The sequence below is a fragment of the Oryctolagus cuniculus genome, chromosome 18, assembly GCF_964237555.1.
Source record: "Oryctolagus cuniculus chromosome 18, mOryCun1.1, whole genome shotgun sequence".
In the NCBI taxonomy this organism is placed as follows: domain Eukaryota; kingdom Metazoa; phylum Chordata; class Mammalia; order Lagomorpha; family Leporidae; genus Oryctolagus; species Oryctolagus cuniculus.
This window is the reverse complement of record NC_091449.1, coordinates 18,955,955-18,968,376: the sequence shown is the minus strand read 5'-3', so window position 1 is coordinate 18,968,376 and position 12,422 is coordinate 18,955,955.

Genomic DNA, 12,422 nt, shown 5'->3' with positions numbered 1-12,422 from the left:
CTAATCCTCCACCTTGCGGCACCGGCACACCAGGTTCTAGTCCCGGTCGGGGCACCAGATTCTGTCCCGGTTGCCCCTCTTCCAGGCCAGCTCTCTGCTGTGGCCTGGGAGTGCAGTGGAGGATGGCCCAAGTGCTTGGGCCCTGCACCCCATGGGAGACCAGAAGAAGCACCTGGCTCCTGGCTTCGGATCAGCGCGATGTGCCGACCGCAGCGCACCGGCTGCAGCGGCCATTGGAGGGTGAACCAACGGCAAGGGAAGACCTTTCTCTCTGTCTCTCTCTCTCACTGTCCACTCTGCCTGTCAAAAAAAAAAAAAAAAAAAGAGAGAGAGAGAGAGAGAGCGAGAACCCGTGCACCCTTCCTAGGGGAAAGGTGGTCCCGTTGATGACCACTGATCAGAGCCTGCACCATGTCCTGGATGGCACTGCCTCAGCCCCGCAGGGGTCCTCTCCTAGAGGATGCCAGGGCCTGAGTGCCTGTGTCCTCCCCCAGCTCATGTGTTGTAGTCCTGAACGCACGGCGATGGTGTTAGGAAGTCACAGGGAGCCCCCGTGCGTGGGACCCGCGCCCCACGGAGGGGATCTCTGCAATCCCTCCCAACAAAGAGGGGAGGGCCGAGTGCTGGACCAGAGTGCTTGCCAGACACCAAACCTGCCAGTGCCTTGGTCTTCTCAGCCTCTAGAACCAAAGAAATAAACTCCCACTGTTTAGGCCACTTCATTTTTGGTATTTTTGTGAGAGCAGCCTGCATAGACAAACACAGGTGGGACTACTACCTGGTCACGTAGAACCCACTGCAAGCTCTGGTTCTGGGTGAGAAGGCATGTACTAGTCATCTTTCATAGGTGCCCCACCCTCTCCTTCCCAGGGGAAGCAGCTGTAAGCACTGGACAGAGACGTGGCCAGGTCACCTGTGGTTTCTAAAATAAAATCGCGATCCTTGCGGTGAAGACAGACACGGGCCAGCGACGCGCCCCGAAGGTGGGGAGTCCATGGCTGTCCTTTCCTCCCGCATCCCCTGACCTACGTGCAGCACAGTCCAAGTCTTGGCGGTGAGCACCCTGGGGCAGCCGGCGAGACATCTGGCAGCATGGAGCAGGGAGAGAGAGAGGGCGGGGAGAATTTCCTCTCCCTCGCTTCTCTTTGCTCTCTTGCAGGCAGTCCCCTAGAGGCCGTGTGACAGCAGGCACCGGGACTTTTCTCTCTGGTTAGTGGGTGGGGCCGAACCCCACTGCTTTGTCTTCTCCCTCTCTGTGTTCCTAGACCTTGCACAATCACGCAAGTGGGCAGTTTCTGGCTGGAGGACTCTGAAGCAGGAGCTTAGGGCATTAGAAATTGCCAGATGTCAGAAGGAAAAAGTACAGCAAGTTTAGTTACAGATCAAATTGGCTTTTACTTGCGATTCGTGAATCAGGGCAGCCTCCAGCCTGCACAAGGGGACGAGAGCTCGGTAGAACAGTGGGCTTGTGCCGTGGGAACAAGGAAACAGAATAATGGGGGGAAACAGCTGATTGGTTTACACCAGGTTACCTTTTGGTAAGAGTTGGAGCAGACTTCCTTATTGTGCTGACTCGAGTCAAGGAGAGTTTCCCGTTTCAAGAAATACAACCGGGTTGACGCTGTGGTGTAGTGGGTAAAGCTGCCGCCTGCAGAGCTGGCATCCCATACGGGCGCCGGTTCAAGACCCAGCTGCTCCACTTCTGATCCAGCTCTCTGCTTTGGCCTGGGAAAGCAGTAGAGGATGGTCCAAGTCCTTGGGGCCCTGCACCCATGTAAGGAGACCCAAAGAAGCTCTTGGCTCCTGGCTTCGGATCAGCACAGCTCCGGACGTTGCGGCCATCTGGGGAAGTGAACCAGCAGGTGGAAGACTCTCTCTTTCTGCCTCCCCTTCTCTCTCTGTGTAACTCTGACTTTTAAATAAATAAATAAATCTTTTTAAAAAACACAAGTAACAGAGCCTATTTGGGGATCTCTTTGCTTCCTTGAAGCTTCAGTTTGATTATGTGGCATTTAGCATGAGTGACTCCATTTTGATTTGGTTGTTCTGTTGGGGCCCAGTGCAGGAACTCATCCAAAACAGCAGGCCCTCCTAACTTCTGTTTAACATAAGATGATATCAGAGAGGAAGAGGTTGAGAAAGTCACCTCCATAAAGTGCAGGGTCTTAGTCCCCCCACACGAGGATGGGCTGGGTCCGAGGAAAAGTAAGTGAGCCGCTCACCCGTTCCCCAGCCTCCAGATCCCGGAGACAATCAGAGGCAGCGGGGAGCCAAGTCAAGCAGGGACTCGTTTATTTCACGCGTGACAGAGCCTTTTATAGCACAAAACTGCAGAATCATTGGGGCAGGGCTAAGGACCAACCAATCACTTAAACGGTCATTTTAAGGGGCGATTTCTATAGGACCAGCCATATGTCTATACACTCGTCATCAGTTGTCGTCACTTCCCCTGATGTTGCACAGCCAATCAGCTTTGGTGGTAAACAACTTTGAATTCCACCCACCTTACTTCCTCTCAGCGCTTTCTTTGAATTGCCTCGTGTAACTAATTTCCCCACAATAAAGTTCTTTATGAACTTCTTGGACTCACTTGGCCCTGATTAGCACATTGCAGACTTTGAGAACTAATTAGATTAGACTTCTGCTCAGCCTCACACGGACCACTGGGTGAACCATGTGAGACAGGCAGAACAATGCCACAAATGCTTCCAAAACTGAACTGACATGGGAACTAAAGATCAGAAAGGCAAATAGGAACTTGCAGTCTTAATGCACACAAGCTAACTGGCTGCTAAAGCAACAACAGCAGTATTCCCTGAAGGATCTGAGTAAGACGCAGGCTGTCACCATGTCATGTGCAAAATGTGCAGGACACAACCCCAAATTACCCGATATATGAGGATCTCAAAAATCTCAACTCTATGGGAAAAGACAATCAATAGACTCCATTGCAATGACACAAATGCTGGAATCATATGAAAAGTACTCTTGAAACAGATATTAAAATAGAGGTGTCTGCAAAGAGGCAGAGTTTATAGAGGAAAAACCAGGAAGTTTGCAACTGAAAAGCACAATGACTGAAATAAAAAATCCGCTGGATGAGCTCATAGAGAAGAGTTGATAAACTTAGAGGTAAATCAAGAAAAATGATCAAACTCTACAAAAGAGAGGGAAAAAAGGTTTTTTAAATGAACAAGCCTTAGCAAAAGTCTAACATTTGCATCCCACAGGATAAGAGACAGCACAGTGATGAAAAAATATTTGCGGAAATAGTGACTGAAAATATCTCAAGTTTGGTAAAAGACATTGTGATGTAATAAGAAATATACGTTTGATGTTTGCCCCTCCACTTCCTGGCACACGGTTCCTGAAACCCTTGGAATAGTGTTGTGTGTCAGTGGGATGACGGTGGCAGGGCTCCGGGAGAGGCTCAGGGTGGGCTGTCAGAAGCACCAATCACGTGATTAGTTGGCTGGAACTTTCAGCTAAAGGCAGAGTTGATCACCAAAGGCCAGTGATGCTATCAATCATGCTGCTGTCATGAAGCCTCCATAAAAATCCAACAGGCTGGGGTTTGGAGGGCTTGCGGGGTGCACAAGTGGACGTGTCAGGAAGGTGGTGCAACTGGAGAGGACGTGAAGTCCTGCACCCCTGCCCCCAAAGGTTGTTCCATGCGCCTCTTCCACCTGGCTGTTCCTGAGTTGTGCCTGGTGTAACAGTTGGGTAAATATAAGTGACATGTTTGCCTGCAGTCTGTGAGATAAGGAGGAGGGATGGGATTCTCTAACTTGTGACCAAGGTCAGATGGAAGCTGAGGGTAACCTGGAATCCCATTATTTGTGAGTCTAACCCTCTAAAGTAGGGTTAGTGGGGCCAGCACTGTGGTGTAGCAGGTTAAGCTGCTGTCTGCAGCACTGTCATCTCATATGGGCATTCGTTCAAGTCCTGGCTGCCCCACTTCTGATCCAGCTCCCTGCTAATGCACCTGGGAATGCAGCAGAGGATAGCCCAAGTACTTGGAGTCCTGCACCCATGTGGGAGACCCAGAAGAAGCCCTCTGCTCCTGGCTTTAGATCAGCCCAGCTCCGGCCATTGCAGCCATTTGGAGAGTCAAGCAGTAGATGAAGATCTCTGTCTCTCAGTCTCTTTCTCTCTCTTTCTCTCTCTCTGTAACTCAGCATTTCAAATAAATAAATTTTTTTGAAAAAATATACATTTGAAAAAAATAAAGTAGGGTTAGCTTTGTGGGACTTGGCCCTTAACTTTTAGGTAGGTGGTGCCAACATTGACTGTAGGACACCCAACTGGAGTAGGAGAATTGCACGGTGAGTAAAACCATTGAGTATGGAAGCTTAGGCTAGAGGAGGAAAAACTGTTTTTGTGCATACACACATAAACCTACAAGATTCAGGCTGAGAGAACCCTGAATAGGAGAAACCTACAGAGACCCATGTACAGACAAGATGTAATCAAACTGCTAAAAGCTGAGAAAAATTGTGAAAGAGTCCAAAGAAAACCAGCACAGGTGAGCAGTACAAATGACAGCGGATTTCTCACTGGGCATCGTGGAAGCCAGAGGGACGAGGTCCAGTACCTTCAAAGTGTCGACAAAAAGGAAGTGCCAAGCCAGAATTACATATCCAGAGAAAGCATCTTTTAGGAATGAAGGCGAAACAATTACTCCTAGATTAAGTAAAATTAAGAAAACTCAGTGCTAGCTGGATTTTCTTAAAAATATTTCCAAGGAAGTGTTGCAATCCGAAGACTGCTGTCTCTGTAAAGTCTGTTTGGCAGGTGAAAAACATAACCCTGGCCATGGGCTTTTCAACGATGTACATGTAGTTATGACAACTACGATCTAAAAGGGGGAGAGTCGAGGAATCTATTAGCAACCAGGTTTCAGGAGGTAGAATACTGTTGGTAAACACACTGTGAAAGTTCAGAACACATTTTGTAATCCCTAGAGTCACCACTAAAAATTACACAAAGAGATACGTCAAAATCATAATGGTAACTTAAAATGGAATACTAAATAATATTCAAATAAGCCAGGGAAAGGAAAATGAACAGGACAGAAACAGAAGAAACAAAACAAATAATAAAATGGGATACCAAACCTAAGCATATCAATAATTACATTAAACGTAAATGGTCTAAATGTATCAATTAAAATGAATTATCAGGATGAATTTTCTAAAATCACCCAACTATATGTTCTCTGCAAGAAACTCTCTTTAAATTTAAGCACATTTATGGATTAAAAGCAAAAGAGTGGAAAAGATAGATTGTGTCAGCATTAATCAAAGGAAAGCCCGAGTGGTTATATTAACATCAGGAAAAGCAGACATCGGAACAAAGCCTGCAGGGATAATGAAGAGCACTGCATATGGATAAGAGGATAAGTTACCAAGAAGACATCACAATTCTGAATGTGTATTAGCCCATCAGAGGTTAACAACAGGGCTTCAAAGTGCGTGAAATCCAAACTGATGAAAGAGAAAAAGAATCAATAATCCCACACTGCTAGATACCAACACATCCATCTAGGTGATTAACAGGACAAGCAGAGAGAAAATTGACGATATAGAAGATATATTTCAAGGACACAAAAGAACTCAAGTAGACCATCGGGCAAATGAGACCTATCAGCATTTACGAACCACGCTGTCCGACAGTCTCAGAGTGTGCATGCTTGTTCTGTGCCATGGGTAGTCAACCGCTGCAGGCTGTCTTGTGGGTCATGAAACAAAAGGTAAGAAACTGGAAAGACCTGAGAGCGAACTTGGTACCTCTTTGACCATACAGAATGAAACTAGAAATCACAGAACGGTAACAGGACAAGCTTCCATCACGTGGGAATTATATAACACATTCCACAATTATCTGTGGATCAAAGAAGTATTAGAGGAAATTAGGAAACATTTTGTCTGGAAGAAGATGAAAACAAAAGTGCCAAAATTTTTGGAATACAGCTAAACAAGTGCTTTAGGCAAAAATGTATAGCATTAAACGCTTATTATATTAGACGAGGAAGAAACTAATAAAGGAAGAGCAAGGTAAACCCAAAATAAAACAGAGAAAAAAATTATAAGCACAAAAATTATGAAAACAAAACAAAAATAGAGAAAATCAGTGAAATCAAAAACAATATCAGGCAGGAAGCAGGAGCTGTCACTCCAGACCTTATAATTATAAAAACATAATAAGGGAATATTAGAAATAGCTCTATACATGTAAATTCAAAAACTTGGAGGAAATAGACAATTCCTCAAAAATTACCATCTCACTACTGATGTAATATGCAATGTGAATAGTCTCATAATTATTAATAAGTTGCAGGTATAGCTAGCACCATTTAAGAAACCCTGGGCTCGGTGCTGGCACTGTGGCGTAGTGGGTAAAGCCACCGCCTGCAGTGCAATCATCCCATATGGGCTCTGGTTCAAGTCCTGGCTGCTCCACTTCCAATCCAGCTCTCTGCTATGGCCTGGGAAAGCAGCAGAGGATGGCCCAAGTCCTTGGGACCCTGCACCTGTGTAGGAGTCCTGGAAGAAGCTCCTGTCTCCTGGCTTCAGATTGGTGCAGCTCTAGCCATTGCGGTCAATTGGGGAATGAACCAGCAAATGGAAGACCTCTCTCTCTCTCTGCCTCTCCTCTCTGTGTGTAACTCTTACAAATAAATAAATAAATATTAAAAAAAATAAAAAGAACCCCAGGTCCAGGAGATTTCATTGAATACTGTAAATAATTTAAAGAAAAGATGGCACTAATTTTTTACAACTTTTTCCAGAAAGCACAAAAGGAGATAATACCTTTCAACTTATTTTATGAGACCAGTACCATCTTGATGACAAACAGTTGCAAAAATAAATAAATAAAAAAACTCCCAAGAATAGAAGTATAGAAGCAAAACTATGCTGCAGAGTATTAATAAACTAAATTGAACAATATATAAAAAGAATAATAAACTATAGCTAAGTAAAATGTATACTGAGAATAGTGATCCAACTTTTGAAAATCAATGTTGCCCACCATATTGATAATCTAAAGAAGAAAAACGTGATTATATGAATGCATGCAGAAAAAGCATTGACAAAGGAAGCATCTACATATATTTTGTAAAAAACCTAGCAAACTTAGAAGAGAACTTTATCACCTACAAATAGCCTACAGCTAACATCATTAATAGTGAAAAATGAATGTTTTCCCCCTTCAGATTAAGAATAAGTAAAGCATGTTCACCATTTCTATCAACATCATACTGGAAGTCTTATCCAGTGTAAGAAGGCAACAAATGGAAATGAAAGACACACAGATTAGAAAGGGAAAAATAGGGGCCGGTGCCCTGGTGTAGTGGGTTAGCCTCTGCCTGTGGTGCCAGCATCCCCTATGGACTCCAGTTTGAGTCCCAGCTGCTCCACTTCAGACCCAGCTCCCCGCTAATGTGCCCTGGAAAGCAGTGGGTTCCTGCACCCACATGGGAGATGTGGAAGAAGCTCCTGGCTCCTGGCTTCAGCTCTCCCAGCTCCAGCCATTGCAGCCATTTGGGGAGTGAACCAGTGGAAGGACAACCTCTCTCTCTCACTCTCTCTCTCCATAACTCTGACTTCAAACAAATAAATTAATCTTTAAAAACAGACCAGAGAACAAGAAAAACTTTCAGGGGAAGAGACAGAGGTAATCCTCATGACCTCCTATGTGGCCATGGCTTACTGCTTATGACACAGCAGAAAAAAGGTCACTTAGACCTCAGCAAAATGAAAAATGTTTGTGCGTCAAAGGATGTGACACCAACAAGGAAGTGGAAAGACAAATTTTCAATGAAAAGATTTGCAAACCACATTATCTGATAGGGGACTTGTATGTAGAATATATGAAGAAACTCTTACAATTCAATAATAAAAAGACAATTCAATTTTATAATGGGCCTAGAATCTGAATGGATATTTCTCCTAAGAAGTTACACAAATAGACAATAAGCACATGAAAAGATGCTCAACGGTATTCCTCATTAGGGAAATGCAGATCAAAACCATAATGAGATACTACTTCTCGTACGCTAGGAAGACTAGAATTAAAAAATCAGGTAATAGGGGCCAGTGCTGTGGCAACGCAGGTAAAGCTATTGCCTGGAGCACTGACATCCCATATGGACACTGGTTCAAGTCCCGGCTGCTCCACTTCCAATCCAGCTCTCTGGTAATAAGCCTGGGAAATTAGCAGAAGATGGCCCAAGTGCTTGGGCACCTGCACCTATGTGGGAGACCCAGATGGAGTTCCAGGCTCCTGGCTTTGTCCTGGCCCAGCCCTGGCTGTTGTGGCCATCTGGGGTGTGAACCAGCAGATGGAAGATTTCTCTCTGTCTCTCTCTCTCTCTCTCTTCCTCTCCCTCTTTGTAACTCTGCCTTCAAATAAATAGATAAGTCTTTTTTTTTTTAATTTATTTGACAGAGTTAGTCAGTGAGAGAGAGAGAGAGACAGAGAGAAAGGTCTTCGTTCCGTTGGTTCACCCCCCAAATGGCCTCTAAGGCCGGAGCTACGCCGATCTGAAGACAGGAGCCAGGTGCTTCTTCTGGTCTCCCATGCGGGTGCAGGGCCCAAGCACTTGGGCCATCCTCCACTGCACTCCCGGGCCACCGCAGAGAGCTGGACTGGAAGAGGGGCAACTGGGACTAGAACCCGGCGCCCATATGGGATGCCGGTGCCGTAGGCAGAAGATTAACCAGGAGAGCCACGGCCTGGCTCCAATAGATAAGTCTTTAAAAATCAGAGAATAAGAATTGTGAGTGTGGATGGGAGACATTAAGCCCTCAGGCACTGCTGTTGGGAGTGTACAACGGTGCAGCTCCTTTAGAGACAGATCCAGCAGCGTTTCAATCTGTTCAACACGGGCTTACCCTTTGATCTGCAATTCTATTCCTAAGAGACGTGAAAACATGCAGTCCGGCAAATACTGTGGCATGACTTTAACATCATTCCTAACAGGCTGAGAACAATCCAAACGTCGACCAACCTATGAGTGCACAAACAAAAGTGGGTCAACCCATACACTAGATCCCAATGTGAACGAGTCTTGCAAACATTACGTTCAGTGAGAGAAACCAGCCACACAGGACCGCGTATTATACAGTTCTATTTCTCAGGGCCGGTGCTGTGGCGCAGCGGGTTAACGCCCTGGCCTGAAGCTCCGGCATCCCATATGGGTGCTGATTCGAGTCCCAGCTGCTCCACTTCTGATCCAGCTCTCTGCTATGACCTGGGAAAGCAGTGGAAGATGGCCCAAGTCCTTGGGCCCCTGCACCCATGTGGGAGAGCAGGAAGAAGTTCCTGGCTTTAGATCAGCACAGCTCCAGCCGTTGCAGCCATCTGGGGAGTGAACCAGCGGATGGAAGACCTTTCTCTCTCTCTCTCTCTCTACCTTTCCCTGTAACTCTGTCTTTCAAATAAATAAATCTTTTTTTTTTTTAAATCCTATTTCTCTAGAATGTCTGAAAAAGAAAACCTACAGAGACCGAAAGTAGATTAGTAGTTGCAAAGAGAGAAAGAAGACGGAAGAGGGGCAGGACCAAACGGATGGTGGCTTGGGAGGCACAGGCTTTGTTTGGGGAGCTGATAAAATGTTTTTAAGTTACTCGTGATGGTGGTCGTTCGTAACTATGGACATGGCAATAACCATTGACTTCTACCTGTCAAGTGTGTGAATGACATGGTATGTGATCCTATTGCCATAAAGCAGCTACCCAGAAAAAGCAAGAGCGAGCGAGCCCTACCCCTCCATGAGAGGAAGCAGATCAGTGTGACCCACCTCCCACCACGGGACCCTGAGGACTGGTCCCAGATCACGGCTCCGTGCTGGTCTCTGCCCTCGGCAGACTGGTCCCTTGTCAGTGGCAGGGGCGCCACTGGCCGTGGTCAGAGCAGGCCCTCATAGCTGAGTCCACGTGGAATCCGCACCACTGCCATCGTGGCCATGTTGGTGAGCTCCCTGGAGTGGCAGCGGTAGCTTGGGGAGGAGGCTGGCTGACACTCCCAAAGTGGGTCATCCTCTCTAACCGAGTTCCATTTTAATTTTCTAAGGTCCCTCTGTGGCGTGCATTCCCGTGGGACACGCACACACATGCACACACACACACACACACCCATTCTGGAGAAGTCTGTCCGTGCATCTCCTTCCCAGACCTCCTGAGTAGCCAGTCTCCAGCAAGTTCCTGCCGTGCCCGATGGAGACCCCTGCTCCCGCATATCTCTCCTGCTGGTCACCGCGGGCACCAGGGCCTCGCTCAAAACTCCGCCCGCTGGGAAAGAGCCCCGCCCTCCTGTCCGTCAGGAGCTCTCCCAGTGCAGCTGTGGGGCTGTAGCCGCCCGCTGCTGGCTGGCGCCGGCTCCGCAAGCACAGCCACAGGTAGATCAGGCCTGCCTTGCCCTTCCCTGGTCAGCTGGCCAGAGGCAGCCCCCGGGGAAGGCTTGTGCGGTTTGCGAGAGAGAAGGCGATGGAGCAGGAACAGGGTTTGCAAATATCGGAGCCACTTCCGCGGCGGATTTACATGTGCCCTCAGGCCCCGGCGAGCTCAGTCTAGGGCATCCCACCTCCACCGGATCAGGCAGGGCCGCTCCACACACCCGGCTTTACCGGGTCAGGCAGCACACAGCTCAGAGGGGTAGCTCACGTCACATGGCATCTTCACGGCCCACGCTCAAGTACTGGGCTCTGCTAAGGGCCGGGCAGAAAGTCGAAAGCTGTGACTCAAAAGTGCAGTCATTTTCAGAGGATGACAACACTGGGCTACAAAGTCCTAGAGGGTGGGGCTGGCGCTGCGGTATAGTAGGCTAAGCCTCTGCCTGCGGTGCCAGCATCCCGTGTGGTCCGGGCTGCTCCACTTCCGACCCAGCTCTCTGCTGGAGCCTGGGAAAGCAGTGGAAGATGGCCCAAGTGTTTGGGCCCCTGCACCCACGTGGGAAACCTGGTTGAAACTCTTGCTTCCTGGCTTTGGACCAGCACAGCTTTAGCCATTGTAGCCACTTGGGGAATGAACCAGCGGATGGAAGAGCTCTCTCTGTGTCTCTCTCCCTCTCTCTAACTCTGCCTTTCAAATAAATAAATAAATCTTTAAAAAAAAATCCACAGGGGCCTCACCTTCTCTCCTGGCTTCGGGTCTCAAGTCCAGTGCTAGCACCTGACCAGCAGGGGCAGCACAAGCACTCCCCAACAAGGCGAATGGGAGGGGTAAGGCCGACGGGTGATGAACTCACTACAAGAACCCCTGAGTTCTGTCGAAGCAGGAACCGCTTTATTGAGGAAGTGCGCAGGCTTATAAAGCTTACGAAAGGCATGCGCAGTAGGGGAGCCAATCAGTGACAAGGTCATGCAGGTGTGGGTGGAGCATGCACAGGGGCACCTTAAGCAAAGTATAGTGATTATGCACTGTCCACGTGTCTGGAACCAAAGCGGACCTATCCCTGCCAGTGGTCTGATCTTACCTAGCTTAACCGCGGCAGCCACAGACACGCCCCTCGAACATCCGCCAGGCGCCATATTGTAATGGAGATTTTAGGCAATGACCAACAAATAAATAAATCTTTAAAAAAAAAAAAATCCACAGGGGCCTCACCAGCACCGTGCTTCTCTCTTGGCTTCAGCCGGGGTGGTGGAGGCAGAAGCAGCAATATTTCCTCCACCTAGGAAAGGTGTATCCACACAGCTCAGAGCACTGGACCCCAGAGCCTTCCCTGAGGAGACAGCCCCTGATTTCTGTAGGACTGAGCTCCTGCCCTCTGGCATGCGAGTGTCTTCCCAGCACGTCTAAAGGCATTGCTACATCTTACTCTTCAGATCCAATCCCAACATTGTGGTGGAATGAGAAGGTGAGAAGGCGATGCCAAGATGGCCGCTGACAACAGAAACTGCCTGGCAACAGGCCATGATTGGATGGCTTAGGAAACCACATGACAACAGAGCCTGACTGGCAACAGGCTGTGATTGGATGGCTTTGGAAACTGCCTGGCAACAGGCTGTTATTGGTTAGGGCATAGACCGCCCCTTGACCGGATTGGCTGCCTTGACTATATAAGCAGCTGTAGCAAGTGAAATAAATGAGTCTGCGGGCTGCTCGCCTCTGTCCTGCTTTCACCCGACTCCCGGGGTCTGTGTGGTGACTCCGCGCCTCTTGCCCCCACCGCGCTCCTCCTCTCAGAATGAATCCTCTCAGAAGAAATCAACCTCAACACAACATCATCAGTGTAACTGTCCAATGGGAAAGAAAAGTAGTAATGGTCTATCAGGACCATAGGACGGGCCACTGATGTAGCCCTGAGGGGGATACGGAAGGAATATTGCTGGGTTTTCCCACTGAAAGAAAACTGCTTCTGATGTCTTTTCTTTCTTTTTTCTTTTTTTTTTTTTAATATTTTATTTATTTGAGAGG